The sequence below is a fragment of the Onychostoma macrolepis genome, chromosome 19, assembly GCF_012432095.1.
Source record: "Onychostoma macrolepis isolate SWU-2019 chromosome 19, ASM1243209v1, whole genome shotgun sequence".
Classification (NCBI taxonomy): domain Eukaryota; kingdom Metazoa; phylum Chordata; class Actinopteri; order Cypriniformes; family Cyprinidae; genus Onychostoma; species Onychostoma macrolepis.
The window spans coordinates 11,960,290-11,976,704 of record NC_081173.1 but is presented as its reverse complement, the minus strand read 5'-3'; positions in this window follow the sequence as shown (position 1 = coordinate 11,976,704).

The following is a 16,415-nucleotide window of genomic DNA, read 5'->3' as shown; positions in this document are numbered from 1 at the left end:
CCCTCAATCTGGAATATTTGGTTACATCCTTGGGCAAACACTTCCCCGACCATCTGGACTTCATCTTGGCCCGCCGAGCCAGGAAAAGCAGAAGCGTCGTTTACAGCCCGATGATAACAGCCTCTTTCACACAGACGCCGTTCATGAAGTTAATGCGTTGCAGACTCCCTCTCCCAAATCTCGCTTTTAACCCCAACTCGACCCATACGTTGCATGCTTCAAGTGAGATATGTATAGAGGGGTTTCTTTTACAATAAGGGTCTGCAACAAGATTATGAAATCATTCTGGCAACTACCATTAACTTGGTCGGAGCTCAAAATATGATGTCTTGTGCTAATGTTAACAATGCTTTCCTCTTGTTACAGCTGCTCAAATGAGGATTTATTCATGCAATTCATGCAAAGACTGAGCTTAATTCTTGGCATTTATTTTCACATTTGACAAGTTATGTTTTCTCAGAGATCATAAAAAGTCTGGAACTCTGACAAAACTTCTCTCACTAGTACGTGATGTGCAGGTTTGACTCTTTGTTCCTCTCAGACAAAGACAACTCGGTGAGATGCCTCTCAATTTGGGAGCCTGCGAGCCGCCAGCTGAATGAAACACGCTCGTGTCAGATCTGCACAAACAGACCCTACCCTCTGTTATCACAAGGACTAAATCCGATCTCTTTTGTGCACTGCGTGCGTTAGAGAAAAGCTTCTTGTGGCAATCACAGGGCAACATCTTGACACCGGAGGCAAAAAGGATGGTGGTTTAGGAAGCCTGCAGGGGCACAAGCGGGTGTCGTGTCCACTGATAACAGCACAAGAGACCAGGAAACACACAGTGCTGTTTTTGCCGCTGGGGTTCCTGAAAGTTAGCCGCCCTGGGCGACGGGCCGCACACATACAGGATACCTCGCCTCTGCTGAGGGAAAAACATGCTGGGCCTGACACACACAAACGGCCACACAGACTTCCTGCATTTCCCCACCTACCGGTCAGCCACCTGTGGCATGCATGCAATCAAGCCACTGTCTGGGAGCTCGAAAACAACAGCAAAAGTCACTAATGTGACGCTGATTTATTAATTTAGCAGGCGCTTTTACCAAATGAGGAACAAAACAAAGCGATTTATCTTAAGAAGTAACTCATATAAAGTTATGGTTGCAATACACATTCATAAAGCACAGACTTTACAGCAAGATAATTAAGAGCCAAATATTAGATGTTTAGAAGTTTTGAATGATGGACAAAACAGTTGCTGGTCCCCTTTAAGTTCCATTGTGAAAAAAAAAGAAAACAAAACACCTAGAAGTTGATGGCTACAACTGTTCAGTTTCCCACATTCTTCAAAATATTTTCTTTTGTGTTCAGCATAAGAAAGAAATTTAACAAGTTTTTGGTTTAGAACAACTTGGGGGTGAGTGCGTGATGACAATTTTCACTTTTGGATAAAGTATTCCTTTAATAATTGAATTTCAGAGAAACTGCAATACCTGACATTTAAAATTATTTTCTCTATGTAGTATTTCTATTGTGAACCCTTGGAAAAAAAAAAAAATATATATATATATATATATATATGTATTTTTTTTAAATATAGACATCATCTTAGTCAATAAAGAGCACAAAACAAAATAACAGAGAATAAATGCAGAGTAAACTCAATTAAATATTGGATTTTTAAAACCTTTAAAACTCCAGAGTGCCTCATGCAGTTTAATCCTCCATCAGAGTTGCTATTATCCTTAATGGAAAATAACATCAATATCAACTGAAAGTGCACACTTTGCCGTTGTGTCCTGTTTTGCTCATTTTAAGTTCTGATTTGCGATGTCCAATCTTTTGCAAAGCAAATGAAATGGATTTATTATTGACAAGGATGCACAAGTTAACTCTATACGGCTACAAAATTGTTTCTGCAAAAGTCATGACTTACTGTATAAGAGATTTTTCTTTCCATTGCACGACTGTACGACAGGCTCAAGGTTCACTTGGCATATTATTGAATTCAAATTCCGTCTGGCAGCTCCCACTTCCTGAGAGTGAAGGGGAGAATCTAAGTGGGAAGAAATTGACAAGCGCTTCTACCTATGCGATAATGTAATTAGCAGGCCGTTCTCCAGAGCTTCACCTAATTCTCCAACCATGTTCTTGTCAGAAGGCCATATATTACTGGATGATTTTTCACACCTTCCCTTTTTTCCTTAAATTAACAAATAACACTTGCCTTTACATTTACTTCTTTTTTTTTTTAAATCCCTCTGACAATTCCTCAGATAAATCAACCAACAGACCTCTCTTTGTGTAAATGAAAATATGGAGGGAAGCAATACAGCACAGTCCTGCCCTTGGGTATCTCATAAGACACATCAGGCCAAAGTGGCAGATATATAAGTCTCTCAGTGCTAAAGTTTGGGGATCTGGGAGCATCCTCTGGGTGCTGGGACCTGTACAGTTCTTTTTGAAGTGCACACATGTGAAAAACACATCTCAGTGCCTTCAACCAGCCCAGCTCCCATCGGCAATAAAAGTTGACAGACAAGATATATGAAGTGTAACGTTGCCCTGCCTGTCAGTCACAGATGTATAAACACACATACACACTCACACACAGTCTTCTGAACCGCGCTCCTTGAAATATGTCCCCATCGCCATGCCATGAGAATGAAAGACAGTGTATTGATTTGCCCAGACCTGCCTTGTTTCAACAACTGGAAGTGCTCTCAGTCAAATGGATTTCCCACACATCAGGAGAAGCCTACTGTCTGTGAAGCAGACAAATTAAGAAGCCAGAAAGAGGAAGCATAAACACACTCTGGCATACAGTACATATGAGGACACCCACTACGCACACACAAACGCATTAGACAAATATGATTTAAGGTAGCCAAGGCCCACTGTTGGCACATAAGTGTTTGTTTGCACCAGGAGAAGACATCAACATAAATGAATCATCATAGTGGAAAGGGATATCACCAAATACGTTTTTTTAACAAGGGAGTATTTTCAGCTTGTGTTTACAGGCTTGGCCTACCTCAATTCACATAAACTAAATGAAGCAAAATGTTATGAGGTTCTCAACAGACACAAAACTTAACATTAAACAGTATTTTCAGCCATATTTTGATTCTATAAATCGATGTATTTGAGAATGAAATGAGATATTGAAGTTGAAAAATGCAGGACTTGATTTTATCCATCAATTCTTTGGAACAGGAAGAATTGGTGTTCAGGGATTGGAGTGGAGGGGTTTGAAAAGTAAGGGTGAAACAGCTGAAAAGTAGAGTCAAAATTAAGTTATTACATTTTGAGATTGTTGTAGTGAAGGTGTAAAGGTTTGTTTGCTGTCCAATGGCTAGCACTGTCCTGCTATTGGATAATGCATCATTATATGTTCAAAAAGCATCTTTCTCCTTTGACGGCCAATTAAAAGTAGGTGTTTATAATAATTGTCATAAACAATCGTTCAATTTATATGATCATTATATATGCTGCAAAAGTTTTATATCAAATATCACCATCTATTTTAAGGCTCTTTAAAGCATGAAATGGACCTTTGAAATGGACATTTATCCCAGTCTTATGTCATTGACACACCAGCCATACATGCTTAGTCACATGGCATTCACGCCTCAGTATTGATGGGTTTGCATCTGGTGAGGCCATAACCAAATATGGCAAAATTTGGCTTTGGTATGCAAGGTAATGCTAACAGCTTTTATAGACCTCCATGGTTTAAAGGCTTTGTGAGTCTGATTCTGAGTGCAGTACTTGTAAACTGCTTTGCTAAAAAAGTGTCTGCTAAGAACATAAATGGTAATTTAATACAAGTTTTTAGGCGGAACTAGACTTGGCTGACACTAACGTGATGGTGGCTACACAGTAGCCATTGGAACCAAATGAGCTTTGCAGACAACTCATGTGCAAAGCACATCTGATTCTCAAGCTGACTGCTCGAGTCTAGAGACTTCCCACACTCTACAATTAATGGAATAGTTCACCCAAAACTGAAAATAGTGTTATTATTTATTCACCCTTATGTCGTTCCAAAGCCATAGAACTTTCTTTTCTTCCATGGAACACGAGGTGAATTTTTGAAGAATAGCCACTCCTGGCCACTCAGTATAATGAAAGTAAATGAGGACTGGGACTGTCAGACTTCAAAAGGCACCATAAAAGTATCATTAAAGTATTATAAAAGTAGCCCAAATAAATTGTGAACTATATTCCAAGTTTTCTGAAGTCATACAATAGCTTTGTGTGAAGAACAGACTAAAAGTCATTATTCTCAGATAATTTTTTATTTTTTTTTACTTCAGTAGGCTGTTAACTGTTGCTTCTGAGCTATTGCTAGTGAGTGAACAAATCGTTCAGACAGATTTTGTGAACTGAATCAACCAATTATAATTTTTTGGTGTTTTTTTCCATTTCCATTGAATTGCTAAGAGTGGCCAGAATATTCATCAAAAATTGTTCCATGGAAGAAAGCTACTCAAGTCTGGGTCAACATGAGGGTGAGAAAATGATGACACAATCGTTTCAGGGTGAACCATACCTTTAAACTCACCATGGTACTTTTTTCCACGAGTAGACAGGAGAAACAGAAAAAGAGAAGCAAAGAAAACAGAGACTTTGTAAGGGAGGAGAGAGCTGTCTCTGGCTGAGGAAAAGAGAAGAGAAAAGACAGACAGCAGAGGAGCGACACTGCCAAAGGTAGGCCTGATTGGCAGCATCACTTCTCACCATTCATCACACGGGAACTCCAGACTTCCCAAATCCTTCAGCAGATGGAGCGGCCACTCGGTTTAAACACCTGATATGAAGCCATCCGTCATGCTGTAATGCGGCAGTTGGGTCTGCAGCTGGGCCCCCGATACGGTGCGGCACGGCTCTGGCGGGCTTGGAAAGTAGCCTGAGTGCACCCGTGATGGACTAGAGCCAGGCAGGCTGCACCGCACCACGTTCTCCCCTGATAGCATTCACAGCCCTCCACTGGACCATGGAACAGGTGGAAGCAGGAGAGAGAGAAAGACGGAGTGACTTCATGCGTAGTGGAGTGGGGGCAAGGTTGAAGCAGAGTGGAGGATAGAAAAATGCACACAGCTTCCTGTGTTGAATACCAATGATTTCAAAACCCCAAGAGCTGTACACCAACCCCACACAAATAAATAATCATTACTGTCCTTTTGACAAGCACAGAAAAGGTGCAGTTTATTCCAGCAAAATAAACCAGGCACAGATGCTCTCTTTGAAAACCTACTTAGCCGCCTACTGAGGCAGCATTTTAAGGCAACATATGTAAAAGCTGTTCCAAGAGGTAGGGAACTTAATTATGCTACCTACTAAGATACCTAGTTTTACCCAAATTCTAATGCAACATCATAAATTTTACACAACATCACAAACACTGTTCAAAAACTCAATGTAATCAAACACACATTTTAAAATGTAATTTTTACCTGGTATTGCAAAGCTGAATTTTCAGCATCATTACTCAATTCTTCCGTGTCACATGATCCTGGAGATCATTTTTCAGATAATTTTTTTTCAGGATTCTTTAATGAATAGAAAATTCAAAGGAATTGCAGTTCTTTAAATGGAAATCTTTTGTAAACTTTTGTCAACTCTAACTAAAAATGCAGCATTTTTATGTTTATTAGAGTACCGTGTGGTTAGCTTAGCAACACGCTAATAGCAAACTCTATTGAAATCCATTGTAAATTGAACTTACATACATCAAGACATTCCATCACAGTTAGGATGCTTCCTTACACTGTGTGTACACCGGAGACACAAGCGGCTCGGTGCTATGCGACAAAATACCTATTATAATCAGTGATGCTGTCTTCACTGGATGTGGCGTGGCGCTACACGACATGACAAATCCCAGATAATGGACTGTTGCCTCATTCTATTTATGACGTATACTGACACAAAGTTCAAATGATTTGCAAAGGCCGCTTTGTCCAAGCGACAACCATGTACAGTAGACAGTCTCATCAAGCTGTTGTGGCACAAAGTGACAACTGACGCATTTGGTGTAGACATGAGCTGCATCTGAAAACTGGAAAATACTGCCTGGACACATTTCAAGGTAGGAAGGCATCAAGGCACGTACGAATCCAATGTTTGCTTCACTTCCTGCCTCCTGAGATACCTTCATCTGGTCGATCTTTGCAGGCAGCATAGATGTATCCTTCACTGCCTTTGATATCCCACAAGTGCATTCCATTCTGTGATGGTTGAGCAAAAAAATAAAGATGGCGTCTCAAAGTTGTGTTTGTTGGTCAGTTGGTGTGTAAAAATAAATAGTTCAGTCATGAAACTCTAGATGGCGCAAGCTGAAGGGGTTGTTAACGTAACTGATGATATTCAGAGAGTTAAACGACTTGGCACAAGCTGATTGGTTCACGCTGGACATGCAGCCAATGAGCTTAATGCCTTGCAATTATATGGCTGGCTAGTATCCACTGAGATTCCTGCAGCGTGCTTTCAGAGTTCTCTGAAGCCCTCCACCTTCCCCAGCTCCACCTGTATAGATCTGCTATGGGTTATTTTACATGCTATTGTGCAGCAGCAGTATGTCTTAAATACTCACGGCACCGTATCGCCATATGCATCGGCAGTAGCAAGTTCCTGTACTTGCTTGCAGCAGCAATAATCTACAACTACAGCAATAACCAACAGCAGCAGCAATTCAGCAGCAGTGTAGCAGATCTATTCCGCCAAGACCAAATACATTAACATTGTCATATCCATCACCATGCTAAACTTTTCATGACTGAAGTATGTTTCTGAGCAACTTTTTGCATTTTTTTTGATATTATTTATAGCAAGAAATCAGTATTATAGTGATTAAATATTCGCTTAATTATCACTAAAGCTGATGAGGCTGTTATAGATCATTAAACCATTACACTGCCTCAGAAGCATGTCCAAAATCAGTTTCGTGAAGTGCCTTAGTGTGCGAACGCTGCCTGCAAAGTCATTGCCAGATAAGGCAGCGAGGCAACAAGTCAGCTGCCTAGGTTTTTGGATACAGCACTGTGTTAGAAGGCAGCTGACTATAGAGGTAGTGAGTCAGCTTTCTAGGTTTTGGAACAGAGCTAGAAGAGTCTATTTTTCTGTATCTCTCTCTCACACACACAGACAGACTGCAGTATATCCTCACACACAGTGGATCTCTCATTAGCCGGAGCTCTGCTGCAGGCTCTGTGGAAGTCTTGAGTCTGAGGACTAATTTGTCAACAAAAACAATTAGGGGGAATGATCCGTTACACTGGTTTTAATGAGTACAGTCAGGTCACAACACTAAAAGTGACAACGGAAAGGTCATCACGGCACCACTCAGATACCCAGCCACCCACCCACACACACCCACCCATATCACAACTGCTTATGTAAAGCGTAATTGTTCAATACTTAAACACAGCATGCACATGCATGTCTGAGTGTTCATAAAGACACCATTTCAGCGATGGATTCCGCTAATAAAAAGAGTCTACACCGCTATCTTCAGTTTTTCATCACTGAGTAATCACAAACATTTTATGTGAGAGCTTTGTTTATTTCTGTGACCTTGGCGAGGCCTTAGTGGATATCTAATAGAGACAGTGGTTGCTGTAGCTATGGTAACCATGGAGGATTCTAACTTTTGTTTGATTTGAATGGGAATGTCTTTACCCAGTTAAGCTTGGCATTGCTTCAAGTATTCTGACAACAGCAATGCCTACGAATCAAATGAGTGTCTTAACTAAAATTAGTAACTACAATTAATTAAAAACTCCAATTAAAAGCATGTGTATGCCTACATGCACAGCAACCTTTTTAGTAAATGTGAATTGCTTCGAATAATAGCATATTTGATCAGCTTTGGTCTGCTTCTTTGAACACAATATCATTAGCGTTTTAATCTATTAGCTAACAAACTCGTCTAACATCAAAGTGCCAATTGAAGTTGATCAATAGTGCATTAATTACAGCGGCGGGCAAATTGGGTTCAGCCTGTGTAATTGTACAGATACCCTGTTTTTAATAACTTTTTTTTCTTCATTTTAACATTAAAAGCTAATTTTGCTCTCAGAAACAAGGACACTTCCCACAGCTGCATGTTCCTCCCTGTCCTTGTCCCTCCATTATCCGATGTCAGGCTTTAACTATGTAGAAAAGAGCTTTTTTGTCACGGATCACTGCTTAACCTTTACAAATGCTTCATCTCCACCTCATCACAGACCTTCGTCGTCTGTCTGCTGTCTGGTGGAGGAAATGGCTCACATTTGCGGACTCTCTACCTTCCCCCACTTGTAGGAAATGCATTTGAAAGCATGTAAGAACACAGATGGACTGCAGGTAAGATACTGTATGCTATAAACAGCAGTAGTAGTCATATTTTGACTTCTGGGTGTTGCAGTATGATGGTCAACAAAATGCTTCTAAAAAAGCACATATTGGCTATGTTCAGAAAAGCATTGTACTTTCTTGCTACTGTGAAAGTATATAGTGTATATGGAAATTGTACGTTTTTGCATGGAATATGGTATCCTACAATGCAATGCATTCAACCTGACAATCAATTTCCAATGTGAAGGACGAAACAGAAATAATATCAGTTGTGAATTGTAGCATCTTTTTTTTTTTTTTTTACTTATCCTAACATATTTGTTCAGACTGCTAAATGTTAAGACATTTTTAATAAAATTTGATTAAAAGTGCAAAATAGTCATTTTTATTTAAAAAATGATAACTGGATCAGGGTTATTGTAGTAAACTAAATCTAAAATCGCCAAGAAAAAAAGTTACTTGAAATAAACTAACTGAAAATAAAGAAATAAAAAAATTAAAATAATAAAATAAGTAATTTTATTTAGTTTAACACAACAAAATTACTAAAACTTTGAAATTGGGAAATCAATCAATCAATAAATAAATCTAATTGAAAATATGAATAAAAACTATAATAGTATCTCAATAAAACTAAAATAACACTGAACTGAATGCTATGTAGTGAATTAACCAAATATCATATATACACTGTAAAGAGATTGCTGTAAATTTTCATTTACAGTATTATTACCGTATTGTCATTTACAGTATCAGTACTGTAGAGTTTATTTTCATTTAATTTAAACATTTTGTACCTGTAAAAAACAATCCAACTGCCTTACAGCACTGTAATCCATGATTTTTTACCACCCCAACCCCATAAAAATCACAATAAATCTTGACCTCTAGGATGCACAAGCTGAGAAAAGGGCATCACCACAGTCCCCTGGACAAAACATACACATACTGAAAAGCACAACAGGCCTTACAAAAAATAAAAATAAAGTAAATAAAATAAAATAATACAGTAAAAATTAGTTTGTGTTGTTGTGTTAAATTTCAGTAATTTTGCCAGTCAAAGTTGAAAAGCACTCAGATGAAAAACAGCACGACAGGATTCAGGCTGATGTTTTTTCTTTGCACCCTCTTTCCAGAATTCCATCTGATCTGTGACCTTCAGTGCATTCGGTGCCACAAAGGTTGATTCTGTGAATCTGCAAACACAAGAAAAATAATTTTTTATTTACATTACAATTTTTTATTCTGTGTTTACAGAATTTGCCTCAACTGTCAAACTTGGTGCTGTATGCACTTTGACGTTAATAAAAATGTTACATACTACATCTGAACGCACCTACAAGGAACCCACATTGATAGTCCATCACATTCAAATTATTAAAGCTCCATTTTTTTCACAATGCATATTCAATCAGTAGAGCAAAGTGCTAGCATAAAACAGCCTTTTTGTGCTATTACAGATTATGATCAGAAAAAAATACCGTACAATAATACAGTACAATACAAATTTTATTTCTATAGCACATTTAAAACAACTGCCGTTGACCAAAGTGCTTTCCAGCATCATTACATAGTCATACAAACAAAATAAAACATTAAAAATGTAAAACCTGATCACTCTAATCAATAGAATAATAGAATTTACATTTTTAATAAACGCATAATATTTATTAGCAAAACTTGCTATATTAATATATTGCTAGCCTGTTTCTCTCTTTAAAAAGTCAACTCGTTCTGTGAGTTAGTGGAGCTAATTTGGCTAATTTAGTAACATTATTTAAGTTGATGGAAGCTCACCTGCTGTTAGCACCGCTACGACGGCAATCACAAGAAAAGACTCCAAAATGCAGACGACATGACCACAAGACCACAAACAAAAGATGTTCTTAACAGTGGTGTTCTTCACTCAGTATTTCATCAGGGTTTCTGCAGGATTTTTAAGCTCAAATTTAAGACTTTTTAAGACCTTTTTAAAGACCTGCACAAATAAAATGAATACCACATGAGCGGGGTAGGGCAATGTCTATAGTACCATATTAAACTGTAAAATGACTGTAAAAAGCATAATTTACAGTTCAGATACAAGTTTTCACAAAAACAAAAAGTTTTATAAAATGATAAACTTTCAGCCTTTAAACCATTTCTAAGAAAATGGATAAGTCATAAACATTATTACATTGATTTAAACAATTATCAATGAATTATTATATAAATTAAATAACATGAATTAGGTGTGTGCGACCAAAAAAATGATATCTTGATATTTTCTGGGATGTTATCGACAACGATAATTAGACGATATTTTGCTGAGTGTGTTATTGTGCTGGTATCTTAAAGATTACCATGGACAGCTGACTTCTGAATTTTTTTTAAAAATATTCTTCATGTTCTGTGTGGTCAGTTCACAGCAGTGATAGAAATTAATCTTTTCCAATAAGTTTTTTTTTTTTTTCTACAAGTGTGCATCATCTTTTGAGTCAAATTCTTGCATTTGGGCTGTTATCAAGCAAATGAAATCAGTACCAACTAAATTTATCTTTGCAATGCAGAGGAAACACAGAAGATGAATCTGAAGTGGCATTTAGATGTATTTACACACTGTTTAATGTAGCTCAGAGGGACAATGCTTTAACCTGCAGTTACAAATGCATAAATGTTTTGATATTTGAAACATAAAACTTTGAAAACAGATGTTTGAAATTATTTTAAAAAATGAAGATACTTTAAATGTGAAATTAAAACCGCCAGTAGGTGGCAGCAAGTCAGTGTTAAAAAGTGAGTCATTGCAATTGAACCGAATCATTTAAATGGTTGATTCATTCAGTAACTGAACACCTTCATGTTGCTCAGAGACGCAAAACAGTGCAGTGGCTGTGTTTGGAATGATTTTTGTAGAAGAAATAGAGCAACAGCAGGAAATATGGTGTCTAAAACGTAAGTCTTAATATTAACTTCTTGTTAAGAAAATAAAATCAATATCATTTGTAATCATGCTGACTTTTGCAGAAAAAACGGCACTCTTTGTATGATATTAACATGAAATTATATAAATATAGGCTATACATTTTCTGCTCCCATATCTTAAATTATGTGATAATTCTAAATGCATTTAATACACTGAATCATGCAGTGAAAGAAGGCACTGTAAATGCATACGCACACTAGTTTAACCTATGTTAACTTAATCATCCATTCTCTGCCAGCAGGTGTCGCGTTTGCCAGAAATATGTCGGTTTTCCCGGTAAAGGCAGAACGCAACATGTAGTTATCGCTGAAGCCCGGAGACCTGCAAGTGGGAGGAGCTTACGCAAAGAACAGCAAGTGGGAGGAGCTTATGCCGCAAGTAGGGTGGATTTCATCGTAGTTTAAAATGATATAAATATAACGCATTTTCATAGTATTTTAAACTGAAATTCTTAGTTTTGTCATTATTGTGTGTATCCAATACCATTCACTGTCAACATTGAAATCACGTCTTTACACCTTTTGCCATGCTTCGTGATGGTGTCATTTTAAATCCTTTAACTGTAGTAATTTAAGCATATTTCTGGATATTACATTTTACTTCTACAGTAGCCTACCAAGGAACATTAAAGTGAGATTCAATTGCACTTAGGAGGTAAATGTGTGATACATAAAGAAAATGTTGAGTACTGTTAAGAAAATGTAGTTACCATTTGCCTGTACTGCATATTTTTTATGTTGCATATTTTTTAAAATCAAATTACAGCAAATGACAGACTAATGTTCTTCAGAACATGTTACACAAATCAATGTATTAATTTGAAATCTCAGGGTGGGTAAATAATTTTATTTCTGATGAATCAAATAATGTACAATCATTCATTCAGCACAATAGCACGCAGTGGACACTGCAAAATCCCAGATCCATTGCTTCAGAGTAAATTCCACGGAGCTCGCCTCGCTTGCCCTTTCCTACATTACCTGGTGGGTACACAAGAAGCACAATGAGCATTAGGGTTAACCCAAATTTAAAACATTCTCCCCATGCCATCCAATATGCATGACTTTATTCTCTTGTTGAACATGTACAAAAATTTAAAGAATAACTTCTCAGCTCTGTAGATCTATGCTATGCAAGTAAATGATGTCCAGAAATTTTAAGGGACGACATTAGGCCAATTAAATTAGACTTTATTACTATTTTTAAACAAAGTATTCCTTTTAAAAACCACTAGACAAAACGCTAGTTTATGCACCATTAATTTACACAAAACTGATTATTGATTATTATTAGTATTAAATAAAAAATAAAAAGTTATTTAAACCATGTTTTAATTATATTGCATTGTGGATTAGGAGGTTAGGAGATGTGTTCTAATACTTTTGAAAATGTACCTTATTCTTTAGAAAATTACACTGTAAAAAGTGAACAGTTGGATCAACTTAAAAAAAACAAAAAAACACTTCAATTGGTAACACCTAAAAAAAAAGAAAGAAGTTTTTTTATTTACAAATAAAAGGTAATAAATTCAGTTGAAAAAAAATTAATGTCAGTTTGTCTGTTGGGGAACCATCAAAATAAAGTGTTAGCATATATTTAGCAGATATCAGCTATTTATAACTGTAATTTATAACTATAATTTTATATTTGTATTTATAACAACAGCTGTCTAAAGGGTACCATCAAAATAATCAAACTGATATTAAAATAAAAATAGTTCAAAGCAATCTGATCTGATGTCTGATCTTATGGCTGTTTGAGAGAGAGAAAAAAATTACTATTATTATTACTATACTTATAAGTGGCCATTGATGGCTTTAAGTAAAGTAGCATAAGAAAGGTGGCAAGATATGAGACTTATAATACATTATGACTATGAGAAATACAATCCATTGTAAATGGATGCAACGTGTTCACTGTGTGTTATAAATCATCATACTCTTAAAAGCTATAACCACTAATAGGTAAACATTATAAACATTAAAACTGCTCTTATGAATATTCATAAGATAATATAACATATTATAAGTTTTTTTTTATTTTTTATAATGCATTATGCATTCATTATAATGCCTTAAAAATACCCTTATAATTTATTATAAATATGGGCTTCATAGAAAGTGTTACAAAATTACAATGCCATGCAATTACATTACCTGCTTATGGTCTTCGGTATCTATAACCTGGAGAGCAAATTAGTTGTTTGTAGAAAAATATATATATCGTCAGGCACATTACAGATTGTAAACTGTGTGTGGTACTAAGAAAACGTTGTACAAAAGCCACCAAGAAAATGCACTTTTCACAGCTTGTAATACTTTTTACAAAACAAAACAAACAAAAATTGTACATCACGGTTACCTCTTCCACTCATCTACCGTGCCGCCGCTGAAATTCGCCCACTACCGCCACCAAGAGCGTGAACCGATACTACAACCCACATGACATTAAACAAACCAATCAAAATCTTCTGTTGGTTTGTACAGCCCACAGCTTAAGTCCCACCTATTTGCAGCTGGCTCCGACCTCCTGCAGTTACAAATGCATAAATAATGATATAAATGCATTAATAATGTTTTGATATTTGAAACATAAAACGTTGAAAACAGATGTTTGAAATTATTTTTTTATGCAGTCTATGGTTTATACCCATCTCGAACACAAAGTAGAGCAGCGCCGGACTTTGAACTTGCAGCGCTCATGTTTATTTAGTGAAATCATGGCCTTTTGAAGTCTAATCGTCACATTCTGCCATATCGCAATTCTGGTCTTTCCGTCAAACAAAAGAAGTACTTGCAAATACTGTTTAAAATCTCCACTGACACAGTGGTGTTGCCTAACGCACAATTTACCTCAGTAGGCTATTTCACATTAGTTCACCAGATTAAATAAGGACCCTGCTAAAAAACAACAACAACAACAACAACAAAAAATACAATAGAAGCCCTATAGAAACCATCACATAAATTCCAATGGTTTCCATTAAAATACCATTATAAACCATTAGCTTTTTCCAGTAAAGCCATTACAAAATTCCTTTTTGTAGTGTGTTTTGGGCATTGTTTTCCAATAGGATTTAACATCCCACCAATAGAATCCATCACATACCAGTAGACACCATTATAGTTTCCATTGAAACCAATACAATTCCCATTATAACCATTAAAACCATTACATTTTCTATTGTGTTTTGGGCAGGGTTGTATTGTTTTTTGTTTTTTTTCCAAGTCGACTTGCCAGATTAGTAACTTGCATTAAAGGGCAGCAGAATGTACAAACGTGTTTCTCAGTTTAACTAAGGTTTGTTTCGACTAATATAGGTGACCTTAATTAATTACCAGTCGACGTTATCACTGTTACGACGTCGTTAATCCGGCCATCAGTCAGAAAAAAAGGCTCCAACTCCCGACATGAAAAAGACATGATGAATAATGTTAGTTAACTGTTAACAAGTGAAAACATCTTAAAATATCTCAGTTTTGCATAAAGCAGAAATAATATACTAACCTTTTTATCGAGTTAACGGAATAACATTTCTCTTATGTCCTTTTATGGCTACGTCCACCAAATAGTGAAGAAAACAGTGCACTGTAAAAAAAAATAATAATAAAATAAAAAGTTGAGCCAACTTAAAATTAAGGCAACCAGCTTCAGGAGATTTTTGAGTTTTCAACTTTAACGTTCAATGTTTTAAGTTTATACAACAAAAATTTTAGAATCTCCCACAAAAATAAAGTTGAGCAAACTCAAAAATCTGCTGAAGCTGGTTGCCTTAATTTTAAGTCGGCTCAACTTTTTTTTTTTTTTTACAGTGTGGTTCTGGTCAGTTTTTCGCGGGCAAGTTCACTACTGTAAATTTACAGTAGTTTACTGTAAATGGATTTAGAAATACAGTAGTGACCATATATTTCCCATAATCCATAATCCCATAATTTTTAAAGTAGTAATCTGTAGGCCTAATTGTTAGTTTAAAGATTATTTAACCCATAAAAATTAATTGTGTTGACATAAATTAATGTATTTAAGTTGATTCAAATATTAAATAATATTTTTGACTTAGATTTACTTTTTTTCAGTATAGTGAGGTCATTTGTTACCCTGGACCACAAAACCAGTCTTAAGTCGCTGGGGTATATAGCCAAAAATACATTGTATGGGTCAGAATTATCGATTTTTCTTTTATGCCAAAAATCATTAGGATATTAAGTAAAGACCGTGTTCCATGAAGATATTTTGTAAATTTCCTACCATAAATATATTAAAACTGAATTTTTGATTAGTGATATGCATTGCTAAGAACTTAATTTGGACAGCTTTAAAGGCAATTTTCTCAGTATTTAGATCAGTATTTTTTTGCACCCTCAGATTCCAGATATTCAAATAGTTGTATCTCGGCCAAATATTTTCCTATCCTAACAAACCAAAAAAAAAAAAAAAGCTTATTTATTCAGCTTTCAGATGATGTATAAATCTCCTTATGACTGGTTTTGTGGTCCAGGGTCACATTTGATAAAAAAAATATGAAATAATGTATTATTGTGCAATAATGCCTACTCTTTCCCTTACCAGTTTCAAAAATATACAGTGTACTCTGCGCTGTATTCAGGAAGTATAAAGCTAATATTCCAATCCCACCATTTGGCACTGAACTGAAAACACTTGTCTGCCATCAACGCATATTATAAATATACCATCATTTACATGTGTGGCGTTGTTTAGCTAGACTGTGACTACTACTAGTTTAATTTATAAAGCTCAAGGTTGCTTTAAAAATCAAACTGTATTCATCCAAATAAAAAAAGAGAAAGATCTAGACAACAGCCAGAGATGCAGCGATTATATAAAAAAAAAAAAAAAAATATTGAGTTACGGGTAGTGTGCTGTGCTCAGGTTGTCTCAGTACGATGGTGTTGCAATTAAGGCATGGCTGATTTGTCTGATCAGGCATGTGAGCAGAGAGACTGGAGCTGTCAAAGACAGCCTGAGCAATTTCTGGAGGTGCAGCCGCCTATGAAAGGAAATGTCATCAGAATCGGTGAAAAGCCATTACGTTAGAAGGGTGGAAAATGCTTTGAAGGTAATAATGCACTCGGTAATTAAATGACTATGAATGCCAAGTGTC